Below are 9,249 nucleotides of genomic sequence, written 5' to 3' on the forward strand. Positions count from 1 at the left end.
TACTATTCAGAAATTACCAATAGATCACAAATGACCATTACAGAAGAGAAGCAGGCATCGCACGAGGCAACAACCACCCTCGGGAACTCCATGAAGTACAGGAGTTGTCTGTATAGATAAGCACGTGAAACTTATAAAGGATATAATTAAGCATCACCAGATACCACTAGGAGCATCATTCACGAAGAATTACCAGGGGTCGACAAACAGTATTGTGGAGGATGGATGCCGAAGAAGCTCAAGGGAAAGGAGTGTGTGAGCATGTAAATGTGTGAGGGAAGGACAAGTACTGAGACACACAAACACGCTGTTAATGAAGGGAGAAAATGTAACATGATGACTGTATCCTGGAAGACGGGAGATAAGAAGTAAAATAAATCAATTTGAATTTCATTGTACAACTCATACTCTTATATTTAGATTCCCCCTACTGAGAGTACAATGTCGACCAGGAGCGAGCATTAATCTGGCCTGACTAAATGCCACCGTTCCTCTGCTGCCTCAATGTTCATTACTTTGTGTGGAGGATGAACGAGGCTGGAAAAGGAGTGCCTAGTGACTCAGGTATTTTGCTCTACCTTAGGCAGCTGACTCTACTTGGAGCACTAATTACGATTGGTATTCCAGCGGCGCAGAGTGGTAGCACAGAGGTGATTAATGAGAGGCGGCCAGTGGTGCAACGAGGCGCGGGTGGCGGGGGAGGCGCCTAGCGGTAGGAAATGAGTGATGACGAATGCCTTTGATTAAAACAGTTAAAAGTCGCGGATCCACGAGAAGGAAATGAGTGAGATACTTTAGAGGCGAGTAGAAGTGAAGGCAGAGGTGATGGTGACGGGCAGAGGCAGTCTGGCCAGGAGGCGGGAGGGGCAGCGGGCCGGGTCTGGCGGGTAACGGTTAAGTGCGGGGTCAGCGGGCAGATGGCGGTGGTGTGGCGGGACGGCTGAGGCCCGCAACTCCGCCTCCCGCTTCAGTCGTGCCCGAGACACCAAGTCGTTGGGATCTGCTCCCGCGTCAGGACGCGCCCACTCTCGCCCACTGAATGGTTCTCGGCACTTTAAGGGTCCTTGTTGTCTTTGTGGTGTCTGATAAGACGCGGCTCGCCAATAACTCCGACTAATTGCACAGTTCGTCTCCCTGTACGGCGGTGGTCTTCCTGCCTCGGGTCCCTCTTAATCATGTAGTGATGGTCCCTCGCGGAGGAGGAGCCGCAGGGGCTTGTCCCGACGTGGCATTCGACAGTGTCGAACAAGTGGCCGGTCGAGCTCGGGGCTGCGGTGCCGCGGTGGGGAGTGTGGGGCGTTACAGACACCTGGTGAGCGTGAGTGTGGGTGCGCTCAGTGGTGCTGTGTGGCATGCAAACTTCACCGTCGGGGATTATCTACCATCACTGCACAAAACACTGCCCGCTGCCCTCAGCACTCCGTTTAAATTAACTCCCCTCACCATATCTCTAGACCAACTTCGTAAGTATATTATATTTTACATTACTGTAATTTTAAAGGCATCTCGTAGATACTGGCCATTCCCGGTGAATCTTGCACAAGGATCTCCACAAGGACAAAAAGGAATCAAAACTACACCGGACAAGAGTGCAACAGTGGTGCACCGTGCAGGACGAGGGTGAGGGTGAGGGACCTGGTGATTTCAACGCCGCAAAGAGAGGAAGCCAGGCGGCCTTTGAGGTCGCGGCCCGCGTGGGAACATGCGACCCCCGCCGCCCCACCACCCACATTATCTGCAACACTGGCGACAGTCTGTAAAGTTCATCAATTTTTTCTTTCATTTTCTGGTGTGTGGCCCACAAGAGTAGAAAGGCGAGCGTTCCCCGTTTATTGGTGCAGGTGTGGCGTCTGACTTCGCCGCGACCCGCTTTCTCCCGCCACTGGTTTCCATTTACTTTTCATTGGAGCGAGATAAACCCACTTCTTCTGGCGGCGATAACAATGTGGCTTTGCCGCACCGTAACATAATGGCGATTGTCTTATAGGCCAAAGTGCGCACACTCTTCGCTCGGTGCACTCCGCATCATTGTCATCATCCCTTTGCTGCAATCCACATCATTATCATCATTCGAATAAGAGAGTTCCTCCGTAGCATAACATTTCTATATCATATTACTCCAATCTTCACCAAATTAGCTTGTTTTCGTCTTGCATATTTACCCAGTCTATGATAAGTCCATAATTGTGCCGCTGGGTTAACCTCGCAGGAGTAAAGGCATCATACTGTGGTGACGTAACTTCTTCTTGTGGTACTGGATGAATATTCGTAGCTACTGACATTTTATCAACGTCTGCAAAACACTGTAATCTAAGACGTCGATGTCGATTATATTCTTGTAATATGAACTCGTGTCACAACTGACACACGGTCGTGTCTTCCTCTGTCACATTCACGTTGTTCGTCGCTTCTGAACTCCAAGAAGGATAAGGCAGGTCAGCATTGTTCATTAATACGACTTTGTAGCCCAGGGAAGCCTTCAGCCGGATGTGCCCCAGTAGCGCCGCGGTTTGCCGTGTGCCGCCTCCAGCACGGATCCCGCGGCGGCTCACGTCCCGGCCACTCACAAGGCCAGAAGCTCCTCCCTCCTCCGCCCCTTAGGTTTCCCGCCCGTCACGCTTCCACCCACAAACACTTTAAAACTTACTTGTTTCTCTTAATTTGAACGCCCCGTGTTTTCATTCTATGACTCTTATATTTTCTCGAGTAATCTTTTCCTTCTCGTGTTGATTGCTTCATGCTCCGTAACATCTTGCTCTCCTGGTTTTGATATTTTATTGGTTTCCTTTCCCTTTGGGTCATTTCTGGCTACAGCCGCCGCACGTTTCATTTTCCGTGATATTTTGCCGTATGCTACACTCCAATTTTACATTCCTTTGTTTTAGTTCATTTTCTGGTGGTTGTCTACCAAGTACCGCATTTTCCCTTCAAGTGTAGCAGCTTTCTTTCGATACAGGTTGGTTTGGTATTGTTGTTCCCTTCACACGTAAACTGCAAAAAAATACTTGCCCTGATTTACATTTCAATAAATTGTTGCAACACTGAGCGTATGTGTGTGCTTATACGTGTGTGTGTGTGTGTGTGTACAGCGAAGCAGGTGAACTGTGTCTATAGTTTGTTGTAGGGCGTAGTGAAAGGTCTCAGCGTGTGTATAGCACTCCCCCACACATGAAATCCAAGCAGGATGTTCATTAACTAATCACCGTGAGTACACAGGTTATTCTTGGGCAAACAGTGAAGGAAGGCGTCACCAGGAGTGCCCAGAAGTAGCAGTGGTGACGTGGAGAGGAAGTGTTGACTGCGTTCCATCCTTCTCCAGTGTCAGTTAAACAAACCTTACTTTTTACGCGTTTATCGCAAAACAACGTGAATTTAATCAATGCCCAAAATCTGCCAGCAGGATCTTTGTTTTAATCGTATAGAAATTTTAGTTATTATATTTAGTTTTAAAAAGTTGTTTAGTTTCTAACTCGATATCTTTACCTATATTTGTTATTCTTAAATAGTTTTGCGGTGTTTTATGTATTTTCTTACTTACTTCACCTGTGTGTATGTATATATATATATATATATATATATATATATATATATATATATATATATATATATATATATATATATATATATATATATATATTATCGATGATATTTGCAAACATTTTTCTTTATTACCGCACCGCTAGCAACTCTCCCACGATTGCCGCTTCCTTCCCACACCCAATGACTTACTCCCACGGAAATAATAATATCACCAAACATCAATAGAAACCGTCTTTGTATCACACACACACACACACACACACACACACACACACACACACACACACACACACACACACACACACGAGGACACGGGTAATAGCACGGTACGTTATATCTAGTGAACAGTCTTAATTAGCTAACACATTAAGCGGCGAGCATTTATCCTAAACATGGAGTGCGGTAATTTCCTCGCCAGAAGGAAATAATTACAAAGATACGCACTTCCCCTCCCTCCCTCATTACGCGCCTTTTTGCCCGCCAAGCTTCCCTCTTCATGTTACTCCTTCCCTTTTAAAGTATGTACTCGCTTTTCTTGTTTTCTTATTATTTCTATGTAATAGGAATTCTGGGCAAAAGGAACAAGAAATAAATAAAATAAAGTGCTCGCAAAAGATTTTGGGAATTATTTAAGAAGGATATCCGAAATCATTAAAAAGTTTTTTATTCCACTTTTATTTGCTAAAATCTTCAACTCATATCGTTATTCACTGCAATATGAGAAGGTTGGCAGGAAACTCGAACTAAGGCAGAAGTGTGTATATATATATATATATATATATATATATATATATATATATATATATATATATATATATATATATATATATATATATATATATATATATATATATATATATATATATATTTCAGTTTTCATTATGTTAAGTACAGTTAGATATTGCTTCGCGTGTCGACTTCCTTTCTTACTCGTTTGTATAGTTTTTCTCTTTCATTTCTTTCTTTTTATGATATTTCATTGAATTAAGTTATATTTTCCCGAGTTATCTTTTCCCCATGCAGACAATAATGATGATGATAATAATAATAATAATAATAATAATAATAATTATTATTATTATTATTATTATTATTATTATTATTATTATTATTATTATAATTATAATAATTTTCATTCTCACCTCGAGAAAAACACCCGAAATATATCTAAACGAAAGGTAATACATAAAGATACATTAAATAAGCAAACAAACTAAAAAAAAAAAAAGATCTGAGATTCGTTATAATGTACACACGTCTCTCGTAAGCTCCTTACAATGTTTAGGAGTTGACAAAGATTTCAGTTATTCAAGGCGCCGCGACGAAACCCACCACCCCCATTGATGAAGCCTCTGTGATTCACACTGGGACGCGATGACTAACTAAGCAGGGGAAGTCTTTGGATTCTCTTATACTTAATCTTGTGGGGAGCGAAATATTGAAGGGGATTTTATTTTAACTTTTTTTTATTATATTTAAATTTTATTTTCTTTTTTTTTTTTACCCTTTTTCTTTCCTTTTTCTCAAGTTTCACCTTTCATTTTCGTTTTTTTTTTTACCTTTACTTTCCATTTTCTTGTATTTACCTATTCTCTTTTTCTATTTTCATTTCTATATTTATTTTCCTTTTAGACTCATTTTTACCTATTATTTTCCCTTTTCTCATTTTGTCTTATCTTTTCCATCTTTTCCCATTTTTATCTTTTATTTTTTTTCCATTTTTCTCCTTTCCTTTCCGTTTTCCTCTTTTTTTATACTTTCTTTTCCATATCGTCATTTTTACTTATTCTTTTCCTTTCTTCTCTCATGTGTATCGTTTAGCTTTCCCTTTTCTCACTTTTACCTTTTTCTTCCAGTTTTTCCTCAGTTTTATATTTTTTTCCGTTCTCTTTCACTATGACCATTTCTCTTCAATTTCTTTTCATTTTTTATCCATTAACCTACGCCTCTTAACATGTAAAGGCAAAAAAAATAAAGAAATAAAAATATGGTACCGAAAACACAGTCCGTACATTAATTTATCCGCAAGTGTAACCAGACATGCAATTCCCTACCGCCGTGGCTAACTAAGCACTAAGGAGGCGTCCAGTACGTGTTGCTTCTTCCTGTCATACACACGAGTGTTTCTCCTCATGGTTAAGCTATTGGTATACTTTCCCACCCTTGTCTTTTGGATCACAGTTTTTTTTTTTTTTTTTCTTGTAAGCTTCAATGGTTTCTTAATATTTTTTGTCACTATCCCGAATAATCTTTATATATATATATATATATATATATATATATATATATTCTGGTTGGTATGCATATTTTTTTCTTTTTGTCGTTTTCAGCTATTGTAATTATGGCTCCTTAATATTTTTCATTGTATGCCGAATATTTTTTTTTCATTTTTTATCATTATTATTACTTTTTTAATGCATTTTTCAGTCCATTTTCAGGAGTAACTTTGTCTTCTTAACACTCCTCACTGTATGCCTAATATTTCAGTCATATATAAATATATATATATATATATATATATATATATATATATATATATATATATATATATATATATATATATATATATATATATATATATATATATATATATTGATTGATTGATTGATTGATTGGTATACATTTTCTATCTGTCAGTTTTCAGAATCACTGTAAATTTGGCCGTAAACCTTTTGTCCTTGTCCTTGTGGTCCTTGTCCTTTGTTAGCGTTCACTCCTCCCGGATATTTTCCCACGCCCTCCTGCCCTCCGTTCCTCCACGCTCCTCCGTGCTCTTCCGCCCTGTAGCACTGTGGGTTCTTTATGTAATCAAAATTCCTCTTTGCACACATTCCCTAGCACAAAGGAATTATTGTACACGTGTCTTGTCTACATACTTCCACGCTCTCCCGGTCCTCAGTGCTCTTCCGTCCGTAACACTGTAGCTTCTTTATGAATATAATCAAAATCCTTCTAAATCTCTCTTTTTGTACAATTCCTAACACTGACAAAGGTGTTGTTTTACACATACTTTATCTGCAATCACTGTCTTTTTATCAATTGTCTACTCCGTTTCTGATATTTCCAGTGTAGCATTTGTTAATGTAGGAGTCTAAGGGAGAATGGGAGGGAGAATGGGAGTAACGGGTCATGTAGTGGACGTGAATAACCGGGGAGGATTCGTGCATGGCGACATACTATTGATATTTCGGAAAAAAAAAAGTGAAATATGAAGACTGTCGCTATCAGTATCTCCCCGTACCTGTCTATTTTGCAGGTGTGCTTAGTAAAATGTTGGCAGGGAGTGTGAAAACGGCGCCTTACCCTTGATACACGGGAAAAAATAAATAAATAAAGCAAAATACTAAGACTCGGTATGACTACCTCCCCATACTTGTCTTTATTACACGTGTGCTCAATAAGATGATAAAGAAGACTCAACTTAATCCGACTGGAACCCTTTGCTATTCATTTTTTATTCTCGGCCTTATATGAACTCGCCGGTGAGTTGGTCCTAATGATGCTGACTTAACGCCATTTTTACTACGCCTTCACCGAGTTTACGATATCGCAGCGCTGGAGGAGGGAAAGAAAAAGAAAAGAATACTAAGGTTTCTTTATAGCGGTAGGTTAGTTAGTTCGGTCACATCAATACCCCAAGGTTGTCTCAGACCATCAACAACAGACCCTCAGAGAGAGAGAGAGAGAGAGAGAGAGAGAGAGAGAGAGAGAGAGAGAGAGAGAGAGAGAGAAAAAATAGAAAAAAATAGAACACGTCCCCTTGATTAGCATATTGTGTACCGCATTCCTGCCGCTCACGTCCTGCCCCGGTAAACAACTCCCCACTGAGACGGAGGACAATTGCCGGCCTAACCCCCCGCCGACCTTCTGATGTATTGCTGCCCTTACAGCTTAATTGACGCCCGCCTGGCTGTCTCTTCCCTGCCACTGCTAGCACTAAGCACCCTGCCCTTTAGACACTAGGTTGTAAAAGTGTACATAAATTATTGTATATTTGGCACTTTATCCATGCTCCGCCCCGGCTCCCGCGTGTAAACATAATCATGATGCGTGTGTAGCTGCCCCCGCCGCCACCGCCACCGCCATCGCTGCCGCCGCCCTGTGTGGAGCATCGTGGTGCTGTACGCCGTCCATTTAGGTTTTGTAGACGCGTCCATAACATGCGTGAAGTCTTCGTATGAAAGGTCTGATGTGCACATTTATACTCTATCCATACACACATAAAAGTACGTTTAAACTAAGAATATTCAGCAGTGCATATTAACTATTACACACTACCTACATACCTACACACACATTCACACACACACACACACACACACACACACACACACACACACACACACACACACACACGCATGCTAACCAGGTGAGTGGCACCTTCATAGCGGTGACAAGAGCTGCCTGCATCGGGGAGTGCGGGAGAGACAAAGAGCGGTACGAGCACATGAGAGTTGGGATGTTTAAGGACACCCTTTGGCCGCGTCTATCCACTGGTGAAGGAAGACCAAGTTGTACTCTGGTTCAGTAATCCGTGCAGTGGAAGGTACTTTATTTTTACTTTTTTTTATACATTTATTTATCCTTATTATTGTTGTTGTTGTTGGTATCTTCTTTGTTTTTGTTTTTAACTGATGGAATTATGTCCTAAATTTCTACTGTTTAATTTTTCATGTGATCATATTTTCGACGAATCAAATGTGTGATCACCCATCTATCTGTTCATTTGTCTATCTACGTATGTGTTAGTCTTATCTGGCCTATCAGGATCTGGCCTTTCGCTGTCTCCTGATGTCTTTATTCTCCGTCATTAGTCTTCCACACATCAGCCTCGACTAAAGTATCCGTATCTCAACTAAGAACCTTGCCACCACCTTCTTTCTCTTCACTCTCCTCCTTTACTCTCCACGAGAAGGTTGAAACATGCACGTGTGATCTGCGGGGCATGGCGATTAGGGTCGGAAGCAGGAGGTTGGCGGAGAGTCATTGGGAGGGACATGGGTGCGCCGCAGTCTGTCAACGCTCTTCTTATTCCTGCTTTGAATTCTATCGAGGGATGACTTGATTCTCCGGTTTGCGTCTGAGCTTAATAATTGTGTGTGTGTGTGTGTGTGTCTACTTATCTATTCTTTTAACATTGAATCTTTGCCTTGTCGCCTTCCCGAGTTCGCTCATGTTACCATCTATTCATGCCGCTATACCTTGTCTTCGAAGGCTAATAGATAGAGAACCAGTTGAACCAGAGAAAGAGACAGACTTAAAGGTGCCTGAAAAAGCAACACCCCCAAAAAATGCTTGAAAGTTACAGGTTATGAGATAAAAACTTAAAATAAAAAAAAATGAAAGTTACGTTACATTTACAGTTACAGTTAAAAGCCACGTGATCATAATATCAAATGCGTCTGTACACGTTACTTAACATCTGGGTAGTCAAAGGAAAAGAAAGAGTAAATGATGAAAGAGTTATAAGAAGTGAGAGATACGTAGTTAAGAAAATGCGACCGACGTGTGAGCCGACAATAGAATAAGAGAGAGAGAGAGAGAGAGAGAGAGAGAGAGAGAGAGAGAGAGAGAGAGAGAGAGAGAGAGAGATTATGACGTTTATATCTAGGTCGCAAGAACACTGGCTTTTGCACACTCAGTCTGGCGTGATGTGTGATCGAGGTCTCCCTATTGTGATGACCGCAGGCAAACTAACGAGTGCATTGT

At 41.1% G+C, this 9,249-nt stretch overlaps 2 long non-coding RNA genes across 2 annotated transcripts in view; one reads left to right on the forward strand and one right to left on the reverse strand.

Moving 5' to 3' along the window:
- The window catches only part of LOC135102020 (uncharacterized), a 38,705-nt gene that overhangs the window by 19,675 nt on the left and 9,781 nt on the right, over positions 1-9,249 (reverse strand). The gene's annotated exons all lie outside the window — the stretch shown is intronic.
- The window catches only part of LOC135102019 (uncharacterized), a 19,596-nt gene continuing 10,628 nt past the window's right edge, over positions 282-9,249 (forward strand). Inside the window, exon 1 of the long non-coding RNA XR_010269504.1 lies at positions 282-1,463. This is a non-coding gene — a long non-coding RNA (uncharacterized LOC135102019). The remainder of the gene's footprint in view (positions 1,464-9,249) is intronic.

Source organism: Scylla paramamosain, chromosome 7 (genome assembly GCF_035594125.1).
Source record: "Scylla paramamosain isolate STU-SP2022 chromosome 7, ASM3559412v1, whole genome shotgun sequence".
Classification (NCBI taxonomy): Eukaryota; Metazoa; Arthropoda; class Malacostraca; order Decapoda; family Portunidae; genus Scylla; species Scylla paramamosain.